Source organism: Taeniopygia guttata, chromosome 3, assembly GCF_048771995.1.
Source record: "Taeniopygia guttata chromosome 3, bTaeGut7.mat, whole genome shotgun sequence".
Taxonomy (NCBI): domain Eukaryota; kingdom Metazoa; phylum Chordata; class Aves; order Passeriformes; family Estrildidae; genus Taeniopygia; species Taeniopygia guttata.
The window spans coordinates 83,747,022-83,764,629 of record NC_133027.1 but is presented as its reverse complement, the minus strand read 5'-3'; the positions used below and the strand labels follow the sequence as shown (position 1 = coordinate 83,764,629).

At 44.2% G+C, this 17,608-nt stretch overlaps 1 long non-coding RNA gene across 1 annotated transcript; it reads left to right on the top strand.

Annotated features, from left to right (window-relative positions):
* The first annotated feature begins 13,731 nt into the window (after positions 1–13,731).
* Positions 13,732–14,901, top strand: LOC121469754 (uncharacterized). Its single transcript, XR_005979930.2, has 2 exons — positions 13,732–14,358; positions 14,718–14,901. It is a non-coding gene; the product is annotated as an uncharacterized lncRNA (long non-coding RNA).
* The last annotated feature ends 2,707 nt before the right edge of the window (positions 14,902–17,608 follow it).

The window sequence follows — 17,608 nt, the reverse complement described above, 5'->3', positions numbered from 1 at the left end:
GAAGTGGGAAATCCTCAAGAGAGGAAGGCATAAATATGCCAAAAAAAAAAAAAAAAAAAAAAAAAAAAAAAAAATCAGCTAGCAACTCTATTGCCAGGACCATCCCTTGATCAGGAAAGCTGCAGATAAAACTTTCAGTGGTACCTAAATGACACAGGTGCTCAGACTAAAGAGTCTTTTGTAAACTTCTGGGATTCCTGCTAAGCATTCCCACAGAAAAGCTTTCAGATTTTCTTCAATTCCCCCTTTGAAGTTTTCTATTAACTTTGACACTTGAAGATTTGAAGATGGAGAAAGGAACGAAGGCAACAAGTGAGGCAGGGGTGCAATGATCTTGGGGAACCTTTAGGACCATCTTGCAACACCCACACCTCTAGTAGACTGGATTTACCGGCAGCAAGAACATGCTGCATTAGTGCAGGAACCAAAGCCAAATGCTGCTCAGACATGCCATCTGCAAAAAATAATGATACCCTCCTCCACACCATTCTGGGATTTTCACTTCAGTTTGGTCACTCTGAGTTTTTCTGATCAATAGAGAAAGCCTTCTGCCTCTAAGCAGGTTTGTTAAAAAAGCATATTTTGACATCTTTTACTTCTGAGCTGGGAAAGAGGCAGCCTGCATAGAAACCTAGTTTTCTTCACTCAGATGTACCACATTTTAAATTCAGAAACAAAGAAATGCACATGGATAAGTGAAAGCACATCTTGCAGAGATCATCCAAGAGCTCCTACATTTTTCAGACTACCGCCATAAGCACAACTTGCCGACCACTTCATCTGAGGGAGGAAATGAGAAATTATGAGGGTCACCAAGCACTCCATGTCTCTCCACTGCTGCAGTTATTTAACGAGATGTTTATGGTAGTGATGACCCCAGGAGAAGGGACGTGCTCCTCTGTGGGCTCCACACAGAGCCCACAGGCAGTGCACTGCCTGTGCACTGAGGTGGCTCGGCCACCACAGAGAGGACGAGTTAGCAAACCCCCCGAAACAGAGACTGTTTCCCAACAGCTGGGACTGGGGTGTTATCCTCATGTTTGTAATTCTTTTTCACAGGAAGATTGCAATGTGTGGGGTTTTTTTTCTCCTTTCTTTTTAAATGCACATTTAGTCTGAGCAGTAATGCAGGAGATCTGAGGTGCTAATATATGATGTGAGGAAGGACTGAAGTCTCCTGGGGGGTGGGGGGGGAGGGGGGGGCGGTCTTTTTGGCACTGACTTGCCTCAGTGAGGGATTTGAATGAGGAATGCTACGTGCACCAAATATCACTTACAGGACACATGCACACGAAGGTGAAATCTTGGCTGAATCACAGAGGGAGCTTCCCCACTTCACAGTGCTCTGCTCATGACCCTTCCTCCCCATCCTTGGGATGCTCATCCCATCCTGGTTTCTCCATTTCTCTCTCTTCTCAGCAGCCACTCAATTCTTCCCCAGCAAATTCTTCTGCAGGTCAGAACTGCTGGTACACATGGTGCTGCAGGGACAGGACTGGCACACATCCAGGTCATATCTCAAATGGATGGGATTTAACATGTGCATGAGGCTGGATTTGTGAGTAGGGGTTAGAAAAGCTATGATTTCAAAACTGGATTCCTTACTCCTCAGGACAAGCAATTATGCCAGGTTTTCTGCTGCAGACGTAACCATCATGCCGTTGGCACAAGCAGCCCCACCAGGTTGTACCAGTTCTAAATCAGTTACTAAAATAAATAGCAGTACTAGTTAAATTAGTTATTTCTGGTCAGAAAATGAAGACAAATTAGCAAAACCAAATCAAATACAGGGAAAAAAAAAACATCCTGACATTTTAAATTAGGACTTTTTTTCAAGTCGAGATTCGGAAATGGAAAGTAAAGGTTTTAAAAAAGCAAGCAGTAGACATTTTTAAAAGTGGATGAGCCTACACACACTAACTTTCCCCCTATATTCTACTATAATAAAAGGCATCTCTGTGATCAAAGCTGATTCCATCAAGGGTGTTACGATAGGTGTCCTTGTAGCCTGCACATACATTCCTTACAGTAAGAAAGCCCAAAATCTTTCTAATTGCTTTGGAGGTTTACAAATGCTAGACTGCTTGGTCAGTACTTATTTAAAGGTTAAAACCAGGGCAATGTTTTGATTGACAAAGAAGTTGCTTTTGGTTGCCCAGATGTTTCTGGAGAGACCTGAAGAAGGAATATGTGGAAAAGACACCTCTAGTCAGCAGGCAAGATTTCCTGCCTAACATGTTTAGTAGTATCACAGAATCACCATATGGGTGAGGTTGAAAGAACCTCTGGAGATCATCTTGTCCAATCCTCCTTTTTAAGCAGGGTCATTTAGAGCTAGTTTCCCAGGACCATGTCCAGCTGGTTTTTGAGTATCTCCAAGGATGGAGATTCTACCACCTCTCTGGGGAACATGTGCCACTGCTCAGTCAGTTGCACAGTAAAGAAGTGTTTCCTGATGTTTGGACAAAATCTCCTGTGCTCCAGCTTGTGCCCATTGCTCATGGTCTTGTAACTAGACACCACTGGAAATAGCCTGGCTCCATCTTCTTTACACCCTCCTCTCACATATTTGTATATATTGATGAGAACTCCTTCTGAGCTTTCTCTTTTCTGGACTGAACTCTCACAGCTTTTTCAGCTTTTTCTCCAGACCCTTAATCACCTTTATGGCCCTTGACTTCATCATCTTTGCTAACTCCATCTTTCCATTACACTGGGAAGCCCAGACCTGGACACACAACTCCAGTTGTGGTCTCAGTAGAGCTGAAGAGAGGAAGGATCACTTCCCCCAGCCTTATGGCAATGCTCCTCCCAGTGCAGCCCAGGATATTGCCATCCACCTCCACCACAGGGACCGGCTACTGTTGAACCAGGAATCCAACAGGTGCCCCATGTCCTTTCCTGAAAAGCTGCTGTTCGGCCAGTGGGCCCATGTATGAAACACATGGAATGTTAGCAACTATAGGAGGAAGTTTGCTGTGTTTAGAAGGGTTTTCTCAGTCATAATGTGCTGTGACACCTTGACTAGGTAATGTCCTCAGCAGCAGATATGCAGGGTACGCTGTCCTCTCTAGTGATATGAAGGGCACTCTGCCATCAGTAGTGGTCAGAGCTAAGGTTCACAGAGCTCTAAGACTGAATCTTTCAAGTATATTTTGAAATATCTTGAAAACTTTGTCTTAGTTTAGAATTTCCAAACTGAATATGAAATAGACTCAACATAGGAGACTATTTTTTCCTTGTAGTACATATCTGCATTTACAGCCTAAGTGTGTTAATTAAGCTTTTGATATACAATTTTTTAGGGATTCCTTCCGCTACATTTTCTTCAAAATGGTCTTGGGTAAATCTTGCTTGTGAAGGGAGATCATCTTTATTCTAAGCAAAAAAATAAGGGGAAAAAGTCTGTTCTGTGAAAAGCTTATGTGCTCTGCAGGAGTTTATTTGTGGCAGTAACAATCACAGAAGGAGTTCTGGGTGATAAATATGTCCAAGCCTTCAGTGGCAGATCTTTATCAGTGCTGTAATGCTACATAGTAATAATGCTCTATTGTCAAAGCATCTGGATTTTCCCATGGGTGGTGTTTCTTCATCTGTGAACTCCAAATTACACAAAGCCTGTGGCCACTTGTTTCAATATGCAATGAAATTTGGTGACTTTAAGGCATACTTAAGGTATACACTTCCTGAAATTTAAAATTTCAATGTTACTAGAGCATCACCCAAAAGTCAGAGTGCTAAGGCCACTATAAATAGAGCACTTATTAAATAAGAGCACTATAAATAAGAGCACTCTTAGGGCAAGAAATACATAGATAAGTATCAGAAAAAAGTATCTTTACTCTTTAAACCTGCCTGTTGTTGGGAAAGCAGGTCTTTTCAACACATTTTCTAAAAATAAAGCAAAATATCTATCAAAAGAGTAAATCTATACATTCATAAATCTATGACTATTAAGGTCAGTCATTTAAGGTTAGATGACACTATGATGATAGAAATTGCTTTTTTTCCAGCAATCTAAGTACATTTTTATCTACAGAGACTTTACCAGCTCCCCATAATAATGTCCCACCTCTAGAAGTACACTTATTTCTTAAAAACAATCAGTTGAAAATTTGAATATAACCAAATGCTTCAGGGAAATATTTTATCTATGCATATTTCCCAGGACTGCTCCCTTCTCTTTTTCTCTTCATTCCTGATGATGGAAGACTTGGTGTAAAACCACACCAGGCAGCAGGACCTTTCTGCACTTTACCACAAACTCTGTATTGCACTGGGTTTGCACCTTTTTTGTGTGAAGAGAAGAACTTGCCTTCACAGCTTTGCATGCAGAAAGGCCTGTCTACAGCAAATCAAGTTACAATTTTGAGCCACATTCTGCTTCCCATGTTTGCATAAAACTCCCACTGACATGAATAAGAGTGCTGTGTATATCATGCTGTGTAATAAATAGCATTCAAAACAGAACCTATGCAAAGCTTTCTCACTGTTTTGGGCTACCAATTTATCCTTGTATTTACAGAATATTGATGTAAGCAGATGCCCAAACTGCCTGTCATTTTTAAAATATGCAAAGATGACTGGTGCAGTGGCTACTGACTACAAAGCCAGCAGAAAGTTTCTGGGGCTGCAGTCTTGCTGATCTCTCTCCTCTGCTCCCCCAGGACCTGGCAGAAGATGCCCTTGCCCTGACTCAGCCCCATGCACACACACACTCTCATGCATTTGGCAAATGATGCACAACTGAGCTCACTCTTGCCTTCACTGGCACATCAATGTCCTCACAGCTATGCTGTCTCTAAATTGGGGACGGGGGAGGAAAACGAAGCGCAACTCCTGATCTACCCAGTTTTATGTGGAGGGGTTTAATACAGCTCTATCTGCCTATTGAAAGGTCCAGATCCTTGCTGTTCCCTCAGGCTGTGAACCCAAAAGCAGAGCAGCAGTTTCCACAGTGATTAGACACAACAGAGCAGTTCCCTCTTCCCACAACATGTAGACCTCTGACTCTTCCATATTTCTAGCATCAGAGGGATGACTTTCCTTTCTCCCATCTACAAAGTTCTCTCAAAGTTTCTAGGTCTTAATAAGGCAATTGATGAACAGCATCAACACAGCATAAATCAAATGCTAAATATTTATGTGCCATATGAATCTCAGGAAGTGCTGTCATCTTTTGTCTACCCGTTTCAGAGCCTCAGCATGCTCATTACTCGTGCCAGGGGGACAGAGAGCAAATGAGTAACTAAACTGGTTACAACAGCAACCTTACTCATGAAGGTCTAATATACTTAACGAGAGGCAAAGCAGGGCACGCCAGATTTATGTATGGAGATTGTCATCAGTAAGCACTGTGCTTCAAAGTGTAGGGATGACTCTGCTAGGTATTATACCCAGCTTTCTGAATTTTTGTGAATATTATCTTTTGATTAAAGTTCTCCCCAGCCGGTTTTGACCTGGGGCATAAGTTCATGCCAGCTGCCACTCTCCCCTCCTGGAGGCCAGCAAAACCCTCAGTGCATTGCTGGCACCCTCCTGCGCATTGTCCTCCACGGGGGATTCCAGTCCTGCCCATTCTTGCCCTGCTGGGGACTGCTCTTCCCGATTTTGTTGCACCCCCAGAACAGAAAAACAGAGAAACCCTATTCAGCCTGGCAGCAGGCATCACTACTGTCCTCCAACACTTGACTTCTTCCCAGCCAGCAAAATAGAATAGTTTTGTGCCTGCAGTCCATGTGCGTGTGTGTGTGCACTTGCATGCCTGAGTGCATGCAAATAAGCTTTCCAAAAGCATCCCATTCTCTCTGAGTGTGCTTTGGAGGTGTGCCACTCCACAAATATTGGAAAAGCCCTGTGGAGCTATTTATTTTATTTTTGAGCATTGCTAATATATGATGACATCGTTTCCACAATTTGCAATTTTCCACAGATGACTTCTACATTATTTCATGTTGATTATAAAGCCATTTAATAATGGTTTTAGTAAGTTCCATTAATAAACAGAACTCAGATGTCTTGTGAAGGGAAATAAGTGGTTCTGCTGTCTTGGGGAAACCAGAGGAAACAACTCCTAAAAGACATCTGAATTCATACTTTGTATTGAAGAAACAAGGTAGCTGAGACAAGAGGAAAAAGACTGCAGCTGGTAAATCAGAAATTAAAATTAAATTCTCTGCACAGAAAAAGTCACTTTCAAGTCAATTAAATTTTGGTTAAACAATATCTGCAGCAAGGCACCAAGCAATAACACAGTATATCAGGAAATGAAAGATAGTGCCACACGGTTGTAATGCTGTCATCAGTGATACTTCAAATTTTAGCAACTGGACGCTCTCAGTTAGTGACTTTTGAGTGGTAACGGGCCCTCAGTTGTCTGCACAAAACTGGTTCCCATTGAACTTTTTCATATTCAGATATTTACAGTTTTAGCTGGTGTGGACGTGGCAAATAATTTTGGAGTCAAAGAGACATTCTCATGCATCTCCAAAAAAATAAGTCATTTTTTTGTATGTTTACTTAGACCAGGATGAAAAATATTTAGTGATTTTCTACACCTCACTTATTGATTGTACAGCTAAAAAATCTGACATTTGTAAGGTGTGTTTGTAAAATAAAAAACAAGCAAAATCCCAGTCTTCTTTCCTGTTTTGTAATTTTGATTTTTGTTTTTGAAAGCAAAAGCAGTTTCCAATCTTTTTTTTTTTTTTTTTTTTTTTTGCATATTTTAATGTGAAGTGTTGACCTTAAAAGATCTTTTAGGATGCATGAAAATCTGCTTTAACTTGTAAACAACAGGGGAAGACAGAAGCATACTAAAAATTAAAGAGGAGATAACGATTACAAGTTATTTTGGCCTGCTTTTTATTATAAAAACTCCTCACATCTTTGCATTACAAAATCAAAGGTTTGGCATCTTACAGCTGTGCCAAACATTATTGATTTGAAGTTGAATTTGCCATACTGTTCAGGTTGATTGATTTATTTTTTGGGGAAAATTTCTGATCCATCAGCTTTGGCTTTTCCAAGAACAAGGTTTGGGAAAATATGTTGTTTTGCCCAAATTTAAATGTTCTGGCAACTTTTTCTTGGAACCATTGCATCATTTCCATGCTTTGAAGCAGGGCTTGGAATCTGGCAGGGGTTTGGCCTTGACTTCAGGATATGCCTTGTATCACATTTCTGAAAAATCCACCTAATTTGGCCAACACATGGTTTTGAGAGAAAACCAAAAATCTCAATTGATAGCTGCTCAGTGGATACTCACTAGATGTTAAACAGAAAAAGACCCCGAGAATGCCACTGTCATGGTGCATGTTCCATTTCATCATTATCTGCAAGAGACAATAGAGGATGAACATGTTCCTCTCCATGAAACAGCAGAGGCCAGGAGTACAAGAATAGAAGCCAGTTTTCTCCCATAATAACCCTTCTAGGCTGAGTTAGAGCCAGCACTGAGAAGAGGGGTCATGTCTGTAGTGTACAGAACTTTATCCATATAACAGCTTAAGCTGGTGGACTGGCAAATATGTCCCACATCTTGTAGGTGGATGAGTATTCATTAGATTACCTCTCTACTGGCTTCCAGAGGGGTGGACAGAGGCTCTGCCAAGGTCTCTGATGCAATTAACTGGGAAATTCAGACTGCTAATGACAAAGTCTTGAGTACTCTCTGCTTAGTTAACTTATTACCTCAGTGACACTCCTGATAGGTTTTGTTTAAGTAGGAGGTTTCAAATGCAGAGGAGACAGCACCTGGATTGAAGATGGCAAAAGGGATGGAAAAACTGAAACAAGGGATCTGTTGACCTAGAGAGTCAGAAGAGCAAGAACAACTAGAGTTGGAATTAGCTGCACAAGTAGGCTGGGAACAGGAGCCAGGGGCAGGAAGGAACAGAGTACTGAAGTGAGCAAGCACTAGAGACAAACTGTGGACAGCCAATGGGATCACCTGTGTTGCTGAGGCACAAGGAAGGCTGGGTCTTAGGAAATGGTGAGACTAAAGGAAGTGGAGAACTCAACCAGGGAAGGAAGACAACTTTAGTAAAGTGATTACAGAGGATGGCCTGGGAACAAGAACTAAAAGTGCCAAAGTGGAGGTGGATAGGAGCACCAGAACTGGACAGAAAGCTCAGGAATGCTTAACTAGGCCTGTGGGACAGTATGAGAAAAAAGGTGTAGACCACAAAACGCAGAGCAAGCTGTCAGGGAGAGACTGGATCTAGTGAGGTAAGGAGCTAAATCAACTTAAAGCCTAGAAGGCACAAATAGGGAGCAGAGAGGCTGAGGCATAAATCATTTCGAGGGTAGGAGACCAAACAGGCCAAAGCATGAAGAGGAATGTGCAGACCAACCAACAAGCAGCAAAGGGCACTTAGTGACTTTCTCACAGCATCTGAAAAGAACTGTATTGTTATGGGAGATCCCAATGGATTTCCATTTTGGAGAACCATGTTCTCAGGAGAGCACTGTCAATGAGGCCTTCTTGACATGACAGACATGGCAGACAGCATTAGGGAATTCCAGTTTGGACTTCCTTACGGTGTGTGCAGATAGATGGACTGGAAGTTGGCAGTTGCTTAAGGATGTTTTTCATGACCTGAATGCACTCACTATACCAGAGACAGTATCTCCAGTAGTACTTGACATTTGAGAAGGGCTAATACCTCAGGGTGATAAGAAACGTGAGGAAAGCTAGGAGTAAAAATTTGCAAAGACACCAAGAAGAATGTGTAAGAATACAGAGGTCATTATATGGTCAAGTGGTCAAGCATTCACAATTAAGAAAAAGAAGGCAGATTTGCCTGACAACTCACTCTGTTTGCAAGGCAGAGAGGAGTCTTCTCTCAGGGGAAAAAATGCGAATGGAAGGGCAAGAGAGACCAAAAAGGCAGCATTATAACCTAACAATTTTTTTAAAAAAACAAATTAGATTCAAAGAGCAGGGGAAACAGCAGACTGAGGTCAAGAAAATTCTATTTAATATAGTAGAAGCTAAAGAAATTAGCATTAGCCTATTATTGGGGAAGAGGGGGGATGCCAACCCTGTTAATAATGCAGAAACAATTAATATTTTCATTCTACTCGGGAAAGAGTACAGCAACATATCAGTATCAAATGAAGGTATGAAAGTTCTTTTCAATGTACAAATAACTGAAGGGTATATTAAATTACTCCTAAAGAGATTAGTATTTTAAAATCAGCTGTTCTGGAAACTATCATGCAAGAGTTGTAAAAATTTTACTGAGAGAATGTCTTTGTCACTACTATTTTTGGCAAATATTTCTATATGAAGGAAATCCCAGAAAGCTCCAGAACATCCTACATTATATAAGGCAAATCATTGAAAGCAAATTTTCCACAGTGAATAGATGATAAAAGTGCCTACTGTAGTATTTTTGTAGAAGTACCAAGCTTTCACATGCAGGTGGAAGCCTGTGTGTGAAGCACAGAAAGCCCAGGAACCCCACAGGGGTCACCTTGAAGAATTGGAACCCTCTAATCCCCCTGTATAATCCACCATCTATAAATGGGAATAATTCCACCTTCTCATCTCCAAAAGGTGTAATTGAAATGACGCCCACTGATGCAACATTGGTAAGTACACTAGAATCACAGAATAGTTTTGGTTGGAATGGACCTTAAAGATCCCTCATTCCAGGTGTCCCGGGACACCTTCCATGGGACCACATTGCTCAAAGCCCTGTCCAACCTGGCCTGGAACACTTCCAGGATGGGGCATCCACAACCTCTCTGGGCAACTGGTTTCAGTGCCTCATCACCCCCAGAGTAAAGATCTTCTTCCTAATATCTGATGGAAACCTACTCTCTTTCAATTTAAAGCCATTCTCCTTCGTCCTATCACTACATGCCCTTGTAAAAAAGTTCCTCTCCAACTTTCTTGTAGGTACTCAAAGGATGTTATTAGGTCTGCCAGACCTTCTCTTCTCCAGGCTGAGCAGACCCAACTCTCTCAGCCTGTCTTCATAGGACAGCAGAGCCTTCAGGAAAGTGTATTGTTCCATCTCACTGGAGTCTGAGTAGTGTTCAGTGAACAAGGCATGGGGTCTTGTACTGAGCACAGACCCAGTATAAATAGCTGCTTGTTAATTGAGCACTGCCTGCTCCATGAGCTGGATGAGGCAGGGGTTCTGTGGGACAAACGGTGCAGGATTAGGCTCCTATAATTGAAGACTGCAACATGTGTAAGCACAGAGGAGCCAAACTGCAACTCCACAAGCCAGCTTAGTAGTGGCTTTTTCTAGTTTCTCAGTGTTGATTTTGTCACCCTAGTAATGATCTTTCACTGTGGTTTGTATAATGTCATTAAGTACTCTTTGGTAAAGGACTGAAGCTGATGTGGCATTGTGGAACTCAGTGGAACTGCTTTTAATTGCTTCTGAGACATCACTGGTATGAAGAAAGACAGGGTGGTAGCAGGAGTTGACAAAAGGAATTGCAAGACCTCTAATACTCCAGAACACATTCAGTCAGAAAGTGGGAAGGAAAAAAAAGAAAGAAGGAATGCCAAATGCAATGCTTGCGTGTAAATGCAAACAAGCCCCTTTTTGTCTCCCTAAGACCCCAGACTTTGGGGAATTTTGCCTTCTGATCACGGTTCTAGCTTTGTGACTCAAGCATCATTCTCCAGATCTGCAGTGTATCTTCCCATTTATCTCTAACTAAGACAATTTCTGAGTCCTATATGAGTCATAAGTGTGTTTTATATAGAAACCAAAGAAGGTTCTTCCAGTCTCTCAGTAAGATATGCCGCGCTGCCAGGGAAGCACTTTTGGTTGTTCTGACAAGCAATTGTGACTGCTCTGAATTGCCAGAAATACTGTCTGAAGAGCAAAAGGATCATTTGCCATCTAAATCCAAAAGGGTTTATAATGCAATCTTTGTGTTGCCTGTGTTGATCCCACCTTGCAATCACTGATATTAGGCTTTGCAAACTGGCCAGATCCCAGCGGGTATAATTTTCAGGCTGGCTAACTTGCAGGGTTTGAGTGATGCCACTCAGGGGCTCAGAGCCAGCGGAGCAGAGGGGGTGGCATGCAACACACGGGAAGGGGTCTGAGTCAGGGCTCCCAAGAGCAAGGAGACCTGCCTCCTCTCTCCTTCCTGCTTCTGGATACCACTCCTCGCAAGCCGGGGCTGCTCACTGACAACCACCTACCCTGCAGTTAGGTCCTGTCCTTTCTCAGCTGAGACAGGAGGGACAGGTGGCCCATGCCGGAAGCAGTGGCTGCGGCACAGGAGCAAGGGGGGGGTTCCTGGTCCAGAGCCCAGAGCTGCCATGTGACAAACAGGAGGCCAGGTATTAACAGGTGGGTGAGAAGACAGGGGCTGGCTGCCTGCTCAGGGAAGCGGCCGTTTTAAAACCAAGGCGGCAAGGATCACAGGGAGAGCATGCACGGTGGGGAGGGCATATTTTGAAGAGGAGGAGGAAGGAGCTGTTTTGGAATTGGGTGTAAAGCCATTTGTTTGGAGGAATGCCAGAGTAACAGTAGGTGCCCAGAACAAACGCGCGCAGCCATCCCAGCACTCAGAGCCTGCATGCTCGTCCTTCGCAGTACCTAAGTAGGTCAGCCCGTTTCTTCAACCTTTCCTCTTCCCTTTCTCACTTGCTCTCTTTGTGGGAGGTGGTGGTGGCCGTAGCAGAGGGGCTACACCCGTTTTCACTGATTTCCAACACTGTCTACGTGTGAACAAGAGAAGCGGAGAGAAGATAAAGCTGCTTTCTTATTAACAGCTGGTGACAGTCCCTTTACACAGTGCGTGTTGCATTTCTTAGCCGAGGTAGAAAGGAATGAAAGAGGAAGACAGTTATTTAAAGTTTAACATTACAGATGAATTACAAGGATATTCTGAGGCTCACAGTCCCCCTCAGCAATTCTGCGAGCCCTAAGGCTGGCCCCGCCACACCTTTGCATGTGCCTATTTTAAGCAAGTGTGCTCATCGGGTTCAGGAGGACAAATGCTCCAAGTAATTCTGGGATGCAGGTTTCGCACCACAGGATGCCAGCGGGATCCAGTGAAGGTTATGGACTGTCTAGCCTGAACTCCATCTGTGCCCTGAAGTTTCCTCTTGGCTGGGCACCGCTGAAGGACCAGAAGCAGCCAGTAGGAAGCAGTAGGCACAGGGGCTCTTGGGGAATTTAAGCCATCTGAACATGGCACTCAGTTTTTTAAGACAGTGTTTTTTTTAAGCACTGTGAACATATTGCACCCAATTATAATTGCATTATGTACTCTGTGCCGTGCTATGAGTGCATGCCTCCTCCTAGCTATGGAGGGGCAAATCTGACATACATACAAGTGCACTGTTTTCTTCTATGTAGCTTCTCCCAGCCTGTGTATCATGATACTATTTGCATGCCTCCCAGTAGGGCACTGAAGTGTGTGGCTAACATCTGCCACGTGTTGTTTGTTCTGTCCTCCTCTCCCAAGGAAGGAGGTGAATGTAGTGGAGCATCTTGTTTTTGCAGCACATTTGTCTGGCTTTTGCTTTCCCTGCGTGCGAGCTATGTTGTTTGCGTTAGTAAAAGTAAGGACACAGAAATGTGTCCAGCAATTGAAAATACCTTTATTTCAGTAAGGTAATTATGGCTAATTAAGTCAAATTAAAAAGGGAAGGCAGACTTGATTTTTCTTATTCTCAGCATACTCTGTTTGACAAATGGGTCTTAACCACAGATGACAGTATTAGCTTCAGCCTTTCAGACAAGGAAATCTTGGCTGCTATTCCCTCTGCCCATTTATCTATGATAAATTTAAAGACACATGTTCCCCCTTCCTGGACGAACACTTTTCAGCTGTTGGGGGGGTAAAAAACCCTAACAGTAAAATCTCTTTACATATGTCTTTTTCTCATTCTTTGAATGGGCAGCCTTTGATGTGATATCCTGTTGGATCTTGCCATACAGTAACACTAGCTCTGGACACTGCTCTATTTCATGGCACTTTGGGTCTGCACCTGGTTTAGTGGCAGGGGCACTTCTGAAGCCTAGGAGCCTGGCTTGTATGTGCTACTATCTCTAGGGCTTTATTTTAAGTATTTTCACCCTTCCATTATGCTGAAGTTTATTAACAATCCTTACCCAAGCAAATAACTAGTATTAGTAAACAGTTCTGGTATTCTAGGGGGCACTGAAACATAGGACAGAATGACTTTTTGGAAAGAGAGGGAAAATCTGTGTTTTGCCAGAAACTGAAATACTGTTTTGAGCTGAGAGGTAAAGTCCTACATATTGGGTTGTGTGCTATTAACACTAAGCTGATTTACATGTTTTCCATGTATACTTTAAGATTACCTTATTTTAAAGGGTCAGAATGGTAATTTCTTTCATTTAAGTTCCTGTACAATGCTCCGTTTCTTACAATCCTTGCCACTGCCTTCCAGGGCGCTCTGTCTCATCCTGCACTTGCTGGCTTGGTGTTACTACAAAAAGTAAATACAGGTTCACGAAAGCAGTATAGGAAGCAAATAGTGCCTTTCATCCTGGAGCTGTGCCAGCCCAACAGTGTCAAAGTTGAGACTTCCCTGACCTCTGTTCACGGGGCTCTGAGGCGGCCAGGACGGGGCTGGGACTCGGAGTGCCCAGGGCACGTGTGCTGGCCAGGGCTGTGCCCGGGCGCCCAGCATGGCATGTCGCGTTTCTGTACTCTTCGGCGCCCATGGAAAGACTGAGTCCTGGGCTTTGCATGAACGTAAGACTGCCGTTTCCTCTCTGTGGCTGATATTTAAACAATAAAAGGATTTTAGAGTAGGCAAAAGGCAACAGTAAGGTTGAATACACTGAGCACCAGGGAAGGGCAGTAGGAAGCTCACCCTGCAGTTTACCGGGGTGGTAGAGGTGTGGGTGCTGAGGCTGCCCCGGGCACGCTGCAGGTGCGACACAGCCCAGCCCTGTGCCTCGGGGCCAGTTCTGCCCGACTGGACCCAGCTGGGCACAGCCCCGGCCGAAATGCTGCCCAGGCTCCCGCTGGCTGCCCAGCCCAGCTCCTGGCCGAGGGCAGGAACCAGCACGGCGCTCGGAAGGGCTGGATGCAGTCTGCTCCTCGCCGCCTCCCCCAGAAACAGTTGTTTGTCTTAAGTTGAGACTTTTTTCCCTGGGGCTGCCACAGATTTTCCACCCCCGGGGCCAACCAACGGCCAGGGAGGGAGGCTCATTAGCGGCCATGAGGGCGGCCGTCCCTGCCCGTGCCAGGCCCGGCTGCTGAGGGAGGCGGGCGGCAGCTTGGCGCAAAGTGCCAAACAACCGTCCTTGTTTTCCTCGGTTGCCAGGGTAGGAGTTGACATTGTCCCCAGCGGAGCACAAGGACTCCCCGTGACATGGCGGGGACAATGGGAAGGTATGTTTTCTTGACCCGCTGCAGGAAATCCTGTGCGTCTTGCCGGGGAACGCAGCATTTTCCTGCCCTGTCCGTGGCCGGGCTGTGGCGCCGGGGCTCCGCAGCCTGCTGGAACCTGCCGGGCTCCGAGCCTCTCCCGAATCCAGCAGAGCAGCCCCGCTCCAGCCGGGAGCCGGCTGGGCAGGACAGATCCTCGCTGCGGGGCTGCCGTGCTCCAAGCAGCCCCGAGCTTCGCAGCTCCTACCTGCGGCCGTTCCTAGGGGCCATGCTGTGCCTCCTGCCTGGAGCAGAGCCCACCGCTCCCAGGCGGCATCACTGCTGCTGTTGATTAACTGATTTGGGTTGTTTTTTCTTTAAAGAAACAATTCAGAAAGTGACGCATTACTTCTGCCTGTGGACAGAGGGAACAGCTGAAACGTGGGAGACCAGACTACAGCTGTGTGACTACAGCTTTTTTTTTTTCCTTTTTTTTTTTTTCATTTTTCTTTTTTCGTTTTTTAAGCAACACTTGTTTTCGTGAATAAAAACTACTGATTCCCTCTGCTGGTGTTTTGGACCTTATTTACTTCCCAAGGTGGTGGTGGTTGTAATCACCAGACTGTCTGTGGAAGGAAGACTGAGACAACAGGAGAAGCAATAACCTCTTCACTGCTGTGGGGTGTTTAAAACACAGCAATCATCGTGCTTGGCTTGGCTCCCTTAGTCCACTCCACTCATGCTTCCTTGTGTTCTCCTCTCCTCTTGGTCATCACTTAGGGTCCTGTCCTTTGTTAAGCAGCCTGACTGCCGCAGATGATTGCATCCATCAGAGGGATGGGGACATTTATAAGAAGTAAATATTCACATGGAAAAATTAGCCTTAGAAGGGCTTCTGCAGCCATTTGAAAAACCCTCACACTTCAAGACCCATCAAATGTTTATGGAATATGTGTGAAACAGGAAAAAAAACAGAATAAACCAATTTTTTTTCTATACTGTGGCATGCACAGAGACAATGCCATTAAGACTGGGTGACATCCATCACAGAAACTGATTAGCCAAAACTCCAAATAACCCATTTACTGGCAAGTCTAGGATAGCATTTTCACATGTTTCTCTTTTTTTCCCAAATTCCTTGCCAGGCAGCTATGAACAGAGACATGCCCAAAAACTTGGTGTAACCTGTGTGCAAATTTGATGCTGTGAGATGGCTTCATTTGTTAAAAGAATTCATCTGCAAAAGCTAGTGGGGCTGTCTGGAAGTCTCCCTCTACCTTCTCCTTTTCTTTTTTCCCCTTTGGAAGAGATGTGAGAAGAGCAACATCTCCTGGAGACATTTGTTCTGGAATCTTGTGATTCCTTGCGCTTCCAAAATAGCCTCCCTTACAGAAATGCCTGCAATGGGTACATGCAGTTGGAGCAAGGGGTACACCTCCTTGCCTACACGCTGTCTCCCAGCAGCAGTGCAACCTGGCAGCTACCACAAGCATAATCTTACCCTTAATCAATGGATCAGGAACACACACAGGCACAGGCTGCTCAAGAATGAGAGTGCATGTTAGCAGGACCTCATGTAAACAACTCCACAGAAATGGTGTGCAGTGTGCCAGTGGAACATGGGAACATGGAAAGCTTTAATCCTGCCTCAGGTAGGGCTGGCTTCTGGTCCCAGGGTCAGAGGACAAGGAAATGTGTGCTGCATTTCCAGGCATCAAGCTTTAAATGTAGCAGTGAGAGAGAACACAGGAGCTTGGACTTTCTTCAAGCATTTCTACTGATGTGGTGTAGCAGAGAACATCTTTTGTCATACTGATGTCTAATCATCTACTTCTCCAGATATCCTTCCTACTGACTCTGCATCCATCCCTGTGCCCACAAGATGAAGCTCCTCTGGGAGTAAGTGTTTGCACAAGGATCATACACATACATTGGGGAAGAGTTAGAAATGCTGAGAGATTTTGTTGCATGGCTTTTTGTCTGGTGTTTTTTCCCCTCTCTGCATCTCCTCACTTGCTCTCATTCCTCATCTGTGCTTTGTCTCCCTCTTTGCTGTATGCCTTTGTTCACAACTCCCTGCCCTTGCTTGCTCTTTATCAGCTTTTCTGCCTACTTCTGTAGTCCTGTAGCCTCTTCCTAGTGCTTGGAAAATGAATATAAAAACTGCAATCTCGACAGGAAAAGAAAGCAAACAGTTGCAATAAGCAACTCTTCTTCTTGGGAGCAGTCTGACCAGTGAGTCATTCTCAGGGCTTTCAAAATGACAACAGGCATCTCCTGCCTTTGCTGTTGCTGCCGTTGTGTTCCTCACAGCAATGCTTACCAGCCAGTGGAGAATGGGGCCCCCTTATGCTTGGTGCTGCATAAATCATTTTCTTTAGCCTGGGGGAAAAAGAAAAAACCACAAAAACCCAAAGAAGATGAATGCATGATTCAAGGATTTACTGCTCAGATTGCTTTGGGGGTCTTTTATTCCTCAACCTTTCCTGTGTTTCTCTCCCAGGCTGCCTCTCCTGCTGGCTTAGCCCTTAACCCCATCCCATCACTCTCTCTTATGTCTGGCTGCCCCCATCTGATTTACCTTCCACTTCACTTTGTCCCCTCCTTTGTCCATGTGCATGCTTCTCCTGCTGTCACTTACTCTCTCTCCCCTGTGGCCAGATCCCCTGATTGCCTTCTCCATTCTGCAGTACTGGGTAGCTTTTCATCACCTTGCTGGTGGAATCAAGAGATGCAAAATATTCAGTGTGAGGTAGACACTGAATGGTTAAAACTTGGCAAAATTATAGAAAACTGAAAACAGGCTCTCATAGCAGAAAGTGTCAGGTACCACCAGCTCCAGCTAAATTAAATTCTGTCCCTGTAGTGTATACGCACAGAGACATTTATATTCATATTTTTAACAGCCTTCTAAACTCTGCAGTTCACTGACAAACCCTTCATGAAGTTATCATTCCTTTTTTAACACCTGAACTTTAAAATGTCACATATAGATTTTAAAAGGACAGGCAAATAACCAAGGAAACATCCTAGCACGCGTTTTGCTTTCTGTCCTTCTGGTTGATCTAAAGTCCATGGAAATCAATGGCAGTCTTTCCATCTAGTTCAGCAGAGTTCGCAGTCGGTAGGTTGTTTCCTCTTCAAATTTCAGACGAAAAAGACCCCACACAAATGTGGGTGTTTTGAGTTTCCTTTTACTCATGTATCTGGCAAGACTGATGTGCTGTCAAATGATCTTTTCAGTGCTACATATACACCATTAAGTACTAATAAA